Here is a 15,169-nt window from a genome sequence, read left to right as displayed (position 1 = left end):
TTTGCTGACTGGAGCATGCAGAATGCAAAGTAGAGCACCAAAGGTGTGAAATCCATCAGCCAACATCCTTCTTTTCTCAATGAAATATTCCACTTTGAACCATCTGAATACCAGTACTATTAAGAAAGTACTTTCTAAGGAAAGCTAGAGCTTTAATTTCATGTACCTATTAGGGCTGGTCCCCATAATCCTACCTAATACTTTCAGATGGCGATAATGCCAAGATTTTCGGGAAGAAAAGGAAGATTGCTGCTCAGTTTCTTTTTGCTTCCAAATCCAATTATCAGGGTTAGATGACATGGTGATCAAAATGCCTCAGCCCGGTCTATGTCACAGCTGCCACTGCTGATACCAGTGCACAGGAGGTGCACTGCTGGTCAGTTACACACACCCAGTAAATAACACCCTATAACTATCAAAATGTTATGCAAGGCTTTCCTAACCACCCACGAAGTTGGGATCTAGTCCCACTATTAATATGGGTCTAGATACAGCTAGAGAGAGAGCCCTAGCTACTGCACTGAAGGAATATTTACAGGACAGCAGAAGCATAGACAAGTAAGACAGTAACACCACAACTTGATTAGGTAAATTAGTGTGTATGATTATCACAACATGCTAGAAAAATATTTTGAAATCCTGCAAGAAGTCAGCAACACTCAACACAACTGTTCTCTGGCCATATCTGTCACAACAGATAGGAAATTCTCTAAACAGAAAGTCCAACATCTGCTCTGCATTACCATTTGTTTTACAACAACTCAAACCTTCTCACAACACAAGTAATTTTCTAATCTTCATCAAAAGGGACTTGCATAATAACTAAAATTTCTCCAGTCATACATGTTTATAAAACTCTCCTGAGAGTTTAGGGAGAAAAAGATTAAGACAAGCACACTAAAAGGAATGTTTGAAACCCACATGAGGCAGGGAAGTTTAGGATTAAATGTCATCCTGACCTCACCCCTCTGTGCCTAGGTTTGCACCAAATATATACAATTACATACTGCTCACAAAGACAACAAACATAGGGGTTAGTTATGAACAGGATCTGTAATTTATTGTATTCAAATTTATTGTAATTCAGAGTCAAGTTTTAATGTATTTGAATTCCAAATTATGAACCGAGTTATATTTCACATATATCATTGGTTACTTGGGTAATGTAACTACTTGAAATAGGGCAATTTGGCATCTGTTCTTTAACTTTTTTATTCAATTGTAAAAATGAACAAAGATTTTAGAATCAACTACAAGTCTATTTGTGTATTTCAACTATAGTATTCTAGAGAACCAATTAACATAATTATTAAATAGGTTTGAGTTCATCTGTTTCTTGAAGATAAGTGCTTTAGAAAGCTACAATTCTGAAAATGCAAGCTTAATATATTTTTTCAGTGTCCAGTTTCTGACGAGTGTGAAATCTTCACTTGGGAGCGGAGGATGAATGGGTAGTGGATTTTTTGGGGGCTAAATTAAAGGGACACGGTCAACTCCAATTTGACTCCAAGTGTAGCTTTTGTGCAAATTTTTACAAAACATAAGGCCAACAGAAATACTCCCATGATCTAAAAAAAATTAGTTCCCATGGAAAGTTATTTTTAACACATACATGTGCCTTTGCAGGATTTGCAATCCAAGCACAACACTGGAAGGTGTTAGTGACAATAAACAATGAAACTGGCTTCACTGATTTTCGTTCTTTAAGCGGAGAGAAATGCTGACATAAATTAACAGCATCAGTAGTGAAAAATAAATTGGATTTTTAAATTTCTTTCAATTTTAATAATGTAAAGTGTTCTTGCAACACACAAAAAAGCTGTTTGAATATACAGTACAATTTTTAACTTGAGTGTTCCTTTTTAAGTTCCCTTTTCAATTACTAAGCAAACTAAGAATTAATATTCATTGACAACCTTAGCTGAGAATTTCCAAACTTCTGCATATCTAAGTTTTGCATAATGTTCTCTCAGCTGTTTTTATAAGTGGGAAATTGTAGAAGTCTAAACACAGTGAAGTCTACAATTGAAGAACAAGATTTTCAGCCAGATATTTAATTTACTTTGTGTGTTACCAAAGTAAATGATGCTTCTTAAAGTGATAGACCAAGCTAGCAGAAGAGACTACAAGAGCTCCCTCTCGTAATACCTGTGTTCCCTTTGGGCAAGTACAAGGCACTGTCAATCCATAGTACTAACATTAAATGGGGGTCTGGATGAAATAAGAGATAGTTTCATTCTGTGGCTTTGAAAAGGGGGATACATTAATATACCTTATCGTTATGGAAAAAACTGCATGTGCAGAAGTAAATTTTCAGACATTTATTTGTTAAAAAACAATATTGCAACTAGTATCCTGTGCCACAAATTTCAAACTCCTAACCAGAGAAAATATAATATTAGAAACTGGGTTTTATAACCTGAAACAACTCTATAACAGCGTAACAGACACTACCGAAACACTTGTTTGCTGTAGATGAGAATGCAATCACTATAATAAACCTGCATTAGTAATAAAGGTGTTAAGAGGGTGGAGTATGCCAGAGAAGGAGGCATCTACCTGAGAATCCACACACGCACCCCAAAAGGTCAACCTACCCATCTGTTAATCTTGGAAGTACCCTATAATATATTATGCCTGTCCAACAGGACATTTGGATAGTCCTAAGGGGGTATACTGCATGCCACTGGAAGACCTTGGTCCACTAACAAAACAATGCTCTTCAGAGATTTCTCCCATAATGAATTGGCAGAGCAAAGTAGTGTTTCCTCCCCAACTCCTCCAGAGTTAACCTGTAACCACCAAATTTGTACCCATGTAAGGGCAAACATAATCATGATCTCCTTCAGCATTTCCCTCCTTCCCTCCCAAATTCACATGACAAGGAGATCAGGCAAGTGGGATAGTATTGAACAAATCTGCACAAGCTTGCAAGTCAAGAAGGTCCCCCACCACATCTATTGGAAGGGCTCCAAGCAAGCGCCTCCTGACCATTAAAACATTATGGCCTCATCCTCCCGTCCCTACAGTTTGAGCCGACTCACCAGGTGAAGGCGCCAGTGTTAAGTACAACCCCTGACCACAGGCCAATGTCAGCAGTTCTTTCGTTCCAGATTTCTGACACAAGCTGGACAGGCTGCCCACACTCAGAGCACGACCTGGGCCCGGAGAGCTTCTGCAGGGATGAACTGGGAGTGCATTTTCTCCTCCCCGCAGGCTATTCTCTCAGTGGCCTGCCCGCCGGGTTGAGCTATTCCCCATTAAGGGTTGTTTTTTTTCCCCCAGACCCCCTACAGGCACACACGTCCCTGAAGCTGGCAGGGAGAGGAGAGGGGAGGGGAGGGGGCTCAGATCCGCGTCAGCCCGTCGGCGCTGGGAGCAGGCGATGACGGATCCCCCACGGCACTGGGGCAAGGCAGGTCCCGGTTTTCCTGCCCGGTCCCGCACCGCGGAGCCGCCTTCTCCAGGGGCGGGGGCTGCTGCGGCACTGCCGCCCTCAGCGGAGCCGTGCGCCGGCCGCCAACGCGCCCCTGCGGCCGGTGCCCGCTCCGCAGCCAGGCGCGTGCCAACGCACTGCGGGAGCGCGGAGCCGGGCTGCGGGCAGCGCTGTCGCCGTCGCCCCCGGGGCGAGCCTCCAGCCGCCTTCTCCGACCCTGCGCCGGGCCAGGGAGACCCCACCTGCCCGCCCGCCCGCCCTCAGCGGCACGCTCCGGCCAGCAGGCGCCGCTTCCCAGCCCGCCCGGACCGCGGCCCCCGGGGGCAGCGGGGGGAAGGAAGCGGGGGCACCAGCCCGGCTCGGGGGCAGGGGGGGAAGCGGGAGGTGCCAGCCCGGCTCGCGGCCCCCGGGAGCAGCCGATCCCCCGTGCCCGGGGTCCCCGGGGAGCTGCCCCACTTGCCTCACGCCGCTCCTGCGCCCGGGCTCCCGGCGCTAAGCCATGTGCGGCGGGTCCATCTCCCGGCCCCGCTTCTCCTCCCCGAGGGCGGGCTCTGCGCTCCGGTCCCGTGGAGCGGCGGCGGCGGCGGCTGGCCCCTGGGCAGCTCCTCCTCTCCGCCCTAGAGGCAGCCACCCGGGTTACTCTGCCCAAGGCGGGAGCGGGGGTGGGGTGGACATCGGCTCCTCCGGCTGCCAGGCCCATGAGAAGCGAAGGTGGGGGGGGGTGTCAAAAGCTACCCGCTCTCGCCACCCCTCTGGGAAGGAATAATGGTGCGCTCCGAAGTCGGTTATAAATCTCCCTGGCAGCGATTGGCTGCGATGTGGAGACCGGCGGGAGGGTGAGAGCTCGGCTGACCAATAGGACAGAAGGAAGCCGGATCAAACCCTTGCAGCAGGCCAATGCGGTAGAGATTTAAAGTGCCAGTGCGCCTTGTGGGGCAGGCCCGTGGAGTTAGAGTAGATACAGGTGACAGGAGTCCGGGTGTCTGGAAACGTCACCGGGACTGTCAGCGGCACGGGGCAGCCCGCTAGCGCAGGGTGCAACTTTTAAAGGCTTGGGGTGACATCCCCTCCCCCCCCTTCACCAGAGAGCTCAGGGCTGTTCTCCACCCCTGGGTGACAGAGCCAAGAGCCTTGAACCCTTCACACAAAACCTCTAGCACACACCGCTCTCTGCGGGGCGCGAGGGCAGTAACCAAACAAGCAGCACCTAAGCTGAGGGAGGGCGTCAGGCATAGGAGCAGCAGCCAGGAATGCCTCCGTCCCACACCCGGCTGTCACTGACCTGTGGCTTTGGGCAAGTCACAAAGTTTATTTCAGTTCTTCCCTCTGTAAAAAGGAGATAATCTTACCTGCAGCCTAAGCCTACTGGGAAGGTTCCCACATTTTTGTAAAGCCCAAGCCCTTGGGATATGAAAAACAGTCCCCCCGAATTGTAAATATTATTACGGTGGAGGTTAGGTGAAAGCTCATTGAAACTGGTGGGCATAACCACCACCCTCCAGTAAGGATAAATATAAAAAACAATTAATCTCCTTCATGGAATAGAGATTGTTTCAGCTATCAGAAGCCACTGCCCAAAACACAGGCCACGTATAAGGAGGTGAAATATATGGTCTGAGGGGTTTTCCTGGACTTGTTGCCAAGGCAGAAAGAGCAGAAATACTATAGAAGCAGACAGCGAATGCAACAAGGAAGACCCACACCCTTACCTTCCTCCCCGCCAGCAGCTGAAGAAGCACTTATAGTGGGACCTTGAGAAAAAGGGAAGAGAAACAGCTTTTAGGAAGGAGTGCTGGATGAAAAGAGGCTTGGAACTGTGAATAAAGAATATCTTCTGCTATTTCATTCCTATTGTGTTCAGAGCAACAGGATTGCATCAGAGAAATACCTCACTCCAGCCTCAATTTCACCTAATGGAAACAACTTGCACTACCCTGACTTTTGCCTAACTGCTCCAGTCAAGGGAGTTAACATCATTACTGGAAGGGCAGGGTAATTATACATTCCAATTATTTAAGAAAGTGTAAGAAGAGCCTTAGCCTCAATGGGGTATTTTAGGTTTCATGATTTAGCCTTTCCACCAAAAGTGGCACCCAAAATTCAAACACTCCTTTTATTCCCTTACAGAACACCCTGGATTTATTCATAGCTTTTACTGTGCTGTTTTAGTTCACCCTTTATCATAGCAGACTTGCACCTGGGATGGCTTTTATTGCCTAGATCGCGGAACTCACTCCCACATGGTACACATTTCAGTCTCTCCCTACTTTTATAAACCTAAACCTTTTAGAAATGTGGTTTTACTATGATCACTTGTGGCCCCATATTTACTACCTTTCCCCCTTGTAATGTCCTGACAACATCCCTTCCAAGTTCTTGACCAAGCTTTTGGAAAACAGAAGAAAAGCTGTAACCCACTAAGAATCCCAGAGCATGCTAGGACAGAACTATGGAAATTTAGTCAGTGCCATGTGAATATTCCTACAGTGCAGACATTATCAGTGAAGCTCAGTTATTTACTTCAATGAAGATTTTCGGTGCTTAGATTTTAGGAGTTCTCAGTAACCTTGGACAAACCACCTACCTCTTTTCTCCTTTATTCTTGTATTTGGTCTCACTCAATTGGTTTTTGTTTCTTGCCTTTTTAAGTGGTGAGGTTTTTAAATAGTGTTTTCTTCAATAAAATCTTCAGTAAGATGAACCATATAATGCCTATTCCTACTCAAAAAGAGGAAATTATTAACAGAATATATTATGGGGCTGATTCTCTTTTCATACCAGGGTAACGCCATTGACTCCAGTGAACTGATTTCTGATTTACACCAAGGTAAGAGAGAAGAGACTCTAGGCCCTATTTTAATAATGAAGAACCCAGTTTTACAAAACAAGCACATGGAGCAGGTGATGGGCAACGTGATAAGAACAGAATAGATTTCCTGCCTTGTGTTAACTCCAGTGGAAGATGTGAGATACCCATCAGGGTGGCTTAACATATCTAGCTGCCATACAAAGAGCATGGAACAGGTAGTGCTGGAGGGTTTTATGCATTTTCTGTATGTATAAACTATAGAGGAATTGGAAGGTGCTATTAGAGCAAAGACAGCATGAGACTGACACACAACACCAAAGCACCATTATATCACTTGACTATGTCCCCCATTAAGCAGAATTGTCATCTCCTTTAGGCAATGCTCATTTTTAAGTGCCACTGAATTTACATTGGTGCCCTGTAGGAGGTCTTAATTAACTGGGATGTACTTAATGGTGTGTATTGCCTTATTTTATGAATGTCATACAGAACCCCGAGTGCCTTGATGAGGAGGCACTTTATAAACAGTTATTTTGTTGTAATAAAAGTATTATGCATACAAATCAACAGTACCCTGCAACCACTATGAGACCTGATGACTTCTAACCAGTACACCAGTGAAGCTGAAGGATGATGTGATCAAATCTAGCAACAAACTCCTGTAGCTGCTGTCTTCTATGCCAGCTGCAGCCTGTTAACGACCGTGCTCATCAAAGTTTTGTCCAGTTCAAGAGATAACCAAGCGAGCTAACAAAATGCTAAATGTATGCAGAGTTGATGTAGCCACTTTGGTCCCAAGATATTAGAGAAACAAAGTGGGTGAGGTAATATCTTTTATTGGACCAACATCTGTTGGTGAGAGAGAGACACTTTCGAGTTCCCCAGAGCTCTTCTTCAGGTCTAGGAAAGGTACTAAGAGTGCCACAGCTAAATACAAGGTGGAACAGACTGTTTAACATCAGTAGTTAGCATATATTCTAAGGGATCATTTGAGGTGAAGCAGCCTGTTAACATGGGACAAAAAGGGGGCTAGTGGTTTATAGATTGTTGTAATGAACCATAAATTCAGTGTCTTTATTAAGACCGTGATTTTTGATGTCAAACAGAGTTATGAATTTAAGCTCCCAGGCTCGTCTTTTGAAAATGTGCAGGTTTCCTTTGAGAATGAGAACTGATTGATCACTCTATATCTGCCCTCTTTGTGAAAAGTGTTCGCCCACAGGTGATATCATGATTTTGTCTTTTATCACTTTCCTGTGAGAGTTCATTCCAGAGCATAGAGATTGTCTGGTTTCACCCAGATAGTTGTTATTGGGGCATTTAGTGCACTGGATGAGGTACACCACATTTGTGATAGGCATGTATAGGGCCCATGTATCTTGAAAGGTGTGTTGTGAGAGGTGTTAATCATAGTAGCAGTAGAGATATGTCTACTGTTTGTGCATCTGTTGTTCTAGCAGGTTCTGGTGCCACTCTGAGTTGGTGTCTCTTGGCCTGTGGGGAGCTTGCTTCTGATGCTCAGCTTGGAAGGTTGTAGGGCTGTTTGAAGACCAGAAGAGGGAAATGCACCACAAAACCAATTATATACCTGAGATATATCAAAGATATTTTCATCTTCTGGACAGATGACAAACTGCCTCATAGATTTCCACCACTTCAACAACCACTACATGTCCATTAAACTCGCTCTGGAACACTCCCACACCAGCATCAAGTTCCTGGACACTAAGATCAGCTTCAACAGTAGAATCATGTGAACAACTATATACAGGAAACCCATGGATTACCACACTTTCCTTCATAGATCCAGTAAGCACCCCAAACACATCAAGAAAAATATTTTCTACAGTCAGGCACTCAGATACCACAGAATATGCTCTGAGGAGGAAGTCCAAGATATACACTTTACCACACTCAAAATCGCCTTCACTGAACAAGGACACCCCACCAGAGAAGTAGATCATATCATGGAACAGGCCACCCAAATACCCTGAGAGAGCCTGCATTAATACAGAAATAAAACTCCTGACCACACTCCCACCTGCCACCCCACCATGGAACCCATACGGGGGATCATCAAACAACTTCAACCCATACTCGATGGGGACCCCATTCTGAAAGAAATCTTCCCAGAGCCTCTTTTTTTGGCCTTCATACAACCTGCCAACCTCTCCAAGCTGATTATCAGAAGCAAGCACCTCACAGACCAGGACACACCAACTCAAAGCAGCACCAGACCCTGCCAAAAGTACAGATGCAAAACCTGCAGACATACCTCCACTGCTACGGTGATCAACACCCTCCCATCCACAATACACCTTTTAAGATCTATGGCTTCTACGCATGCCTACCACCACCATAAATGCTAGAACTAGGGGTGTGGAGAGTGCTCTAGCACCCCCAGGCTTAAAGTGATTTCTGTTAGAGACACAGTTTACAGTTTGGTTCAATGGCTCTCAGCACCCCACTATACAAATTGTTCCAACACCCCTGATCACAAGAAGTGGTGTACCTCACGCAGCGCACTAAATGCCTCAATAACTATGTGGGTGAAACCAATCACGGAAGAGCTCTGTGTAGCTTGAAAGTTTGTCTCTCTCACCAACAGAAGTTGGTCCAACAAAATATATTACCTCACCCATCTTGTCTTTCTAATATGCTAAATGATTTGATAGGCACAACCTGAACTCCTATGCAATGATGCTTGAGTCTCCCATGAAATATGAGGCTGAAGGCACCAACTATTTGGCATCTTCATTGATCAAGCACACGATTCATTACCTAATCATTTTAATAGCTATAATCTTTATAAATTATGCTATTTAATCCCTGCTTCCATTCCCCCCCTCAAAACACCACCACCACCACCCTCACACACTAAAGAAACTACAGATCTGAAACAATGTTGAGAGTACGGGGCTGAAGCAGAGTAGCAAATAAATTGCTAGTAATGCTCTATTAAAAAAGCACCACTATCAAGTTATTTGAAATTAATTTGGTGTCAAGGTTTGAAAAAAATCTGCATATCCACTCACCAAAGAAAAGAAGAAAACTTTTCAGGTAAATTGGGGGAGGAAAAAGCCAGGCCATCAGTTTCTCTAAAATTTAAAATTTTAAAAAATGATCTTCCTAACCCTTCTGGCTAGAATAGTAAACTTCCAAATAAACTAATGAGAGGCACTCTTCTTGAGTCTACATGGAGACAGAGCTTGTAGCTTTCCCAAGCAGCAGCAGCAGCAGCCAGGAACAAGATATGCAGTAGTTTCACTGCTGCTACTCAGGATTGCAGGCCGTTGAGAAACTGATAAGAAACATGCCAATTTCACATTGCTGTTGCAGAAAGTTATGAGGAGCAAGGGAGACTGTAACTAGAACAGTTCACAACAAAAACTGGAGTGGCCAACAAAAACAATGGCTGGGGGAAGGCAAAATATTCTTTCCTGTCCAGAATACTAGGGGAGAGGCAGAATAGTCCAGATGGTTTGACTTGATAGTTCATGGCTTTTTATGTCTGATTTGGATACTCTGGTATACTTTTATTATTGCAAGAGTGGCCAAAGCCATGGGATAGGTGCTTTTAACAAATCAAAATAAATATACAAGAAGAGTGAATCGTGTCCAGGTGATGAAGCGCTACTTCACTAACAGCAAAAATAGCATCAACACCATAAGAGGCAGTTAGTACATAGAATACATAGAAATTAGAAACATTAACCTCTTCTCCCCAATAGAATTAGAAAGACTGGTTTAGAAGCAAAGATTAATGTAACTGAACAGTTATGTCTTGGAAAACTCTAGGGAGGAAGTAACCAAAGGTCAGTAAGTCATCTAGAGTTTTGGACTCTGTTATCTAATAAGGTTGTACAAAGTTTGACATTAGAGCCTGCAAAGTCTAAGCGTGTGTGGTGCAACAGCTTTTACCTCTTTCTTTAACTGGATATATGACAGGTTTTAAACCCCTACTACTGGTAATGACTGTCTGAAAATAATCAGCAATGGTCTAGATTCTTAAATAAGCCGGAAACTTTTCTTCAAACTCTTACTTACCCATGGTGGATTTCTCTTTAGGAAAGGGCTCTGTAGCCTTGTTGAGAGCAGCTAGTGAGGACCTCACTGCTTTAACAGTATAGTTAGGCTATTAAGATCCCTAGAGCTGGGGATGTAGTCTGCTTTGTCCTTTTATTGGGCTTGACAAGTGACACAACTAGAGGAAAAGCTCCACCTGTGTTCCATCCAGGGTTCACCCTAGTTAGAGAGGGAGCAATAAAAAAGACCTAGAAAATAGACAAGGTTGATTTATATTGAGGGGATTAGTTGATCCTGGGAATTTAGGGCCAGTCACATAAAAATATCATCTATGTTGTTTTGTATGGGGGTTCAAGTGCTGTGGGTATGTTTGCTGTTTCTAATTGATTTGTGGATTCATCTGCAAAGTGTTTTTCATTAAAGAATTGTGTTTAGCCACCTTATGTCTTCTTCCCCCACAAGCCAGGATATCTGCAAAGCATTTTAGATTATAAACTCTTTGGGACTGAGACCATTTCTTCCTACACATGTCTTTAGTGCTCGACCTGTAAGTACTGATCCTGCAAAGAGGTGACTCCCTGGGCTCATGCAGAGCTGCTTCACTGACTTCAGTACTGGGTTCTGTGTGGGTGCAGAGGGTCTACCCATGCAGAGTCCATTGAAGGATTGGAACTACTGTTAGCATTGTGTACACAGATATGAATAATCTCTGCTACCACAGTGAGACATAACCACCTACAAATATTTGAAAGATGTAGAAGCCCAAGAAGGGAGAGGAACTGTTTAGGATGTTCCTAGGGATTGTAGTTACAAGGAAGGGGACACATATGAGTAAAAAGAACTTTCAGCAGACTCAGAAAAATTTCCTGAGGGTGAGGTCTGTTTCGCAGGCATAATCTCTCAAAGGAAGTGGTGGAAGCTCCATTGCTTGACAAATAGACAAAACAGTATATAGTGTAAGGAATCGTCTTGCTCTGGTTCCCGTGGGATGGGCAAATGAACAAATAATTCATTTCTGTTTTCTATTATTCTACTGTAGTAGACCAATACCCACATGCCAACATTCACACAGACACATCTTTATGCAATTTGCACAGCGAGGGGGTGTATTCTGTCCCTCATTGTGTGGGGAATTTACACATGTGACTCCCATTAGCATTAACAGAAGCTATGTGCATAAATTTCCCCTTTGTGGCTGGATTGGGTAGATGGGTTAGTATCTGGCTTTCCTGGTGGATTGGAACCTGTATTTTTCCAAATAATCTGATCTGTATAGGCTGTGATACTTTCAACCCTTTTTTGTGCGAATGCATTCTATTGTCCTTCAGCTGTGATATCCAAGCATGCTTTGAGACTCTTCTGTCACCCTAAATCCCTGCCAGCAGCACAGCACAACTACAGTTCTAATGAGATTACAGCTACAGATGCCCCACTGCTGCCATCTGGCCAAGGAACAGAACAAATGCCAAATTGAGTGGGGGGGAGGAACCCTTTTGCTCTCATCCAAGCAGACTACAGCATGATAGGGATTCCAAGACCATCACAGTGAACTAACTCCCTTTGGTTTCTTTTCCTTTTTAAATGAAGCGTTGTGTCCTTCTTGCAGAATGCTAGATTCTATTAATTTTACAGGAAAAAAAAATAAAATAAGATGCTGTTCTATACAACAGGGAACTTTACAGATCTCTAAATTTTATCCACAATGGATATGTCTTCCCTGCCTCTTTGAGTAATTAACAATCATTTGCTGTCAAACTGGGAGAGGGTATCTACTGGGGGCTTCACAGGGGTCAGTTCTGCGGTATGCTACTATTCAATATTTTCATTAATGACTTGGATAATGGAGTGGGGAATACGCTTATCAAATTTGCAGATGACACCAAACTGGAAAGGGTTGCAAGCACTTTGGAGGACAGGATTAGAATTCAAATTAACCTTGACGAATTGGAAAATTGGTCTGAAATCAACAAGATGAAATTCAATAAAGACAAGGGCAAAGTACTTCACTTAGGCCAGGTCTACCCTACAGATCTGTATCAGTACAACTATATCACTAAGGGGCATGGGCCGCGGGTATAATAGGCTGGATAAGGCTGTGCCTCCACAAACAGCCCCGTGTGGCTCCACCCCCAGGCCCCCTCCTGCCTCCCTTTCCCCCTTGGCCCCAGCCCAGGCAGGTGGCTCCTCTCTTTCGGGGAGCCTGCTGGGGCTTGGGCCGCCCAGTGCTGGGCCAGGGGCCTGGCACTGGAGCTGCACCGCCCAGCGGTCCAGGGCTGGGGGCTCCAGGGTTGGGGAACCAGGCCCCTGATGATGGGGTTAGGGTGCTGGGGGGGGACGACATACCACCCGCCTAGCGCTCCGGGACTGGAGGCACTTGGGTGGCCCAGGGCGGGGGGTGGGAAGGGCTCTGGGCTTCAGCAGGGGAGTGGGGACAGGAGTGGTAGGGCCTCAGGTGGAAAAGGTGCGCCATGCTGGGGGCTAGCCTCCCCGAGCCCATGGTTCACCCACTGCCCAAGCTAAGGGATGTGAAAAATTCACACCCCTGAGCAACATAGTTATACTGACTTAACCCTCCATGTACACAGCGCTATGTCGATGGGAGAGCTTCTCCCACCGACATAGCTACTGCCTCTCATGGAGGTGGATTAACTACGCCGATGGGAGAAGTTCTTGTGGAGCTGCACTGTTGTAGTGTTATCCATGAAAACAAGCCCTTAGGAAGGAAAAATCAAATAAATTATTCACAATGGAGAATAACCGTCTAGATGGTAGTACTGCAGAAAAGGATCGAGGGTTGTAGTGGATTGCAAATTAACAGGAGCGTTGTAAGTAAGACATGGGAGGTAATTGTCTGGCTCTGCTCCGCACTGGTGAGGCCTCAGCTGGAGTACTGAGTAGAGTTCTGGGAGCCCCATTTTAGGAAAGATGTGGACAAATCAGATAGAGTCCAGAGGAGAGCAACAGAAATGATAAAATGTTCAGAAAACATTTGACCTATGAGGAGAGGTATAAAAAACTGGGAATGTTTAGTCCAGGGGTTCTCAAACTAGGGGTCGTGACTCCTCAGGGGGTCATGAAGTTATTATGTGTGGGGTCGCGAGCTGTCAGCCTCCACCCTCAAACCACACTTTGCCTCCAGCATTTATAATCCTATAAATATAAAAAATGTGTTTTTAATTTATAAGGGGTTCGCACTCAGAGTCTTGCTGTGTGAAAGGGGTCACCAGTTCAAAAGTTTGAGAACCACTGGTTTAGTCTGAGAAAAGAAGACTAAGGTGGGACCTGATAACAATCTTTAAATATACTGAGGGCTGGTATAAAGAGGACAGTGATCAATTTTTTCCCATGCCCATGAAGGTAGGACAAGAAGTAATTGGCTTAATTTGCAGCAAGGGAAATTTAGGTTAGATATTAACGAAAATCTTTTTAACTATAAGGACAGTTAAGCAATGGAATAGACTTCCAAAGAAATCCCTGTAACTGGAGGCTTTTAAGAACAGGTTGGATGAACCTGTCAATGATGATCATCCTGTCAGGGACAGTCTAAGTTTACTTGGTCTTGGCTCAGCATAGGGGGCTGGATATTTGATGACCTCTTGAGGTCTCCTCTAGCCCTACATTTCTATGATTCTATGATCATGCTACTGCGGACCAATGGCAATCCTTTCTGCTTTATTCCAGTCAACAGCTGGTGTATTTGTTGCATAAGTTCTTTGATTTCAAGGGACTCAAACAAATACATTTATATAACAGAGGCTGGAAGCATGAATCCAAATACTCCAGTTTTTGGATTCTACTGCACTCATTGGCTGGCAGTATAAATGCTGGCACAAATGCACTGCTGTTTGGATCTTGCAGCTCCGAGTGCAAATCCCAGCACTGATATGCTTGTGTGCATATCTCAGATGTAGGAAGTATGAACCCTGGTACTGGTGTGTGGATCCCGCAGGATTCAGTAGTTAGGAATGTAAACCTGGTAATAATGCCTTGTGGATTTTATGTGAAGCAAATTAAAAGAGCTAGGTAACAAAGGAAATTGTTTCCCCTGAAAAAGAAGAAAACCCAGAATCTTACAATTAATAACAGACAATAAACCCCTTTTTCCTTTGACTCTGTAAAATGCAATCTGGACCAATACTCACACAGCAGGACTGTAATAGATGCCTCCTTCTTAAATTCCTCCCTGACAGGTACAGTGCTCACAGTTCAATAGCCTCTCATCTCCAAATGAAGGCCCTCTCCCCACTCCTCTGCTCAAACTCCGATTCTGCACAGGCTCATCTTTGGAAACTGCACAATCCGTTTGTTCTATCGCAGGGGGCACAGGATCATTAAAAGCAACTGGAACCTGGGGTGCTCATCTCCTTGTATAAGCTCTTCCCAGAGCATCTCAGCTCGGTCTTGCAGAGACGGTGTGATGATGTCCTGGATGCCATTCGTCATTGTTGTCCTGGCAACAGAGATGTGGTCTCTTGTGGTATGGTAACACAGAGGTAACGGCAGGACAGAAAATACTGTAGACTCCTCTTCTGAAGCATCCTCAAAACATCCCCCATGTACAATCTGTACATTATAAATACTTTTATTTTTCTATAAATGCTTTTTTTTTCTTTAGTTACTCAAGTGAGCTGTGGCTCACGAAAGCTCATGCTCAAATAAATTGGTTAGTCTCTAAGGTGCCACAAGTACTCCTTTTCTTTTTGCGAATACAGACTAACACGGCTGTTCCTCTGAAACCTGTCAATTTTTTTTGTTTGAATTGCAGGCTCCAGCATATCCCTGTAAGTCCTGTTTCTGTGGTCTGACAAACCTGACATATCCCTGAGAGAGCCTGTCATTTCCTTTGGGAAACAATGCTGCCATCTGACATCAGAGAAACCTTGCTTTGGAAAATATCT

General features: G+C 44.5%; 1 protein-coding gene across 6 annotated transcripts in view; it reads right to left on the bottom strand.

Moving 5' to 3' along the window:
* MICAL3 (microtubule associated monooxygenase, calponin and LIM domain containing 3) overlaps positions 1 to 14,718 on the bottom strand; it is a 248,532-nt gene extending 233,814 nt beyond the window's left edge. For 5 of the 6 annotated variants that reach the window (XM_075122273.1, XM_048828101.2, XM_075122274.1 and 2 more), the window contains exon 1: positions 3,897 to 4,137. The gene's annotated coding sequence lies outside the window, so the exon portion shown is untranslated. Of the gene's footprint in view, positions 1 to 3,896; positions 4,138 to 5,145; positions 5,188 to 14,413 lie in introns of those variants that run through there. The other variant, XM_075122272.1, reaches the window with a different exon arrangement.
* Between the last annotated feature and the right edge of the window lie 451 nt (positions 14,719 to 15,169).

This window comes from Caretta caretta, chromosome 1 (assembly GCF_965140235.1).
Source record: "Caretta caretta isolate rCarCar2 chromosome 1, rCarCar1.hap1, whole genome shotgun sequence".
In the NCBI taxonomy this organism is placed as follows: domain Eukaryota; kingdom Metazoa; phylum Chordata; order Testudines; family Cheloniidae; genus Caretta; species Caretta caretta.
Note: the sequence above shows the minus strand (reverse complement) of the source record. Positions and strands in the feature narration are given on the sequence as shown.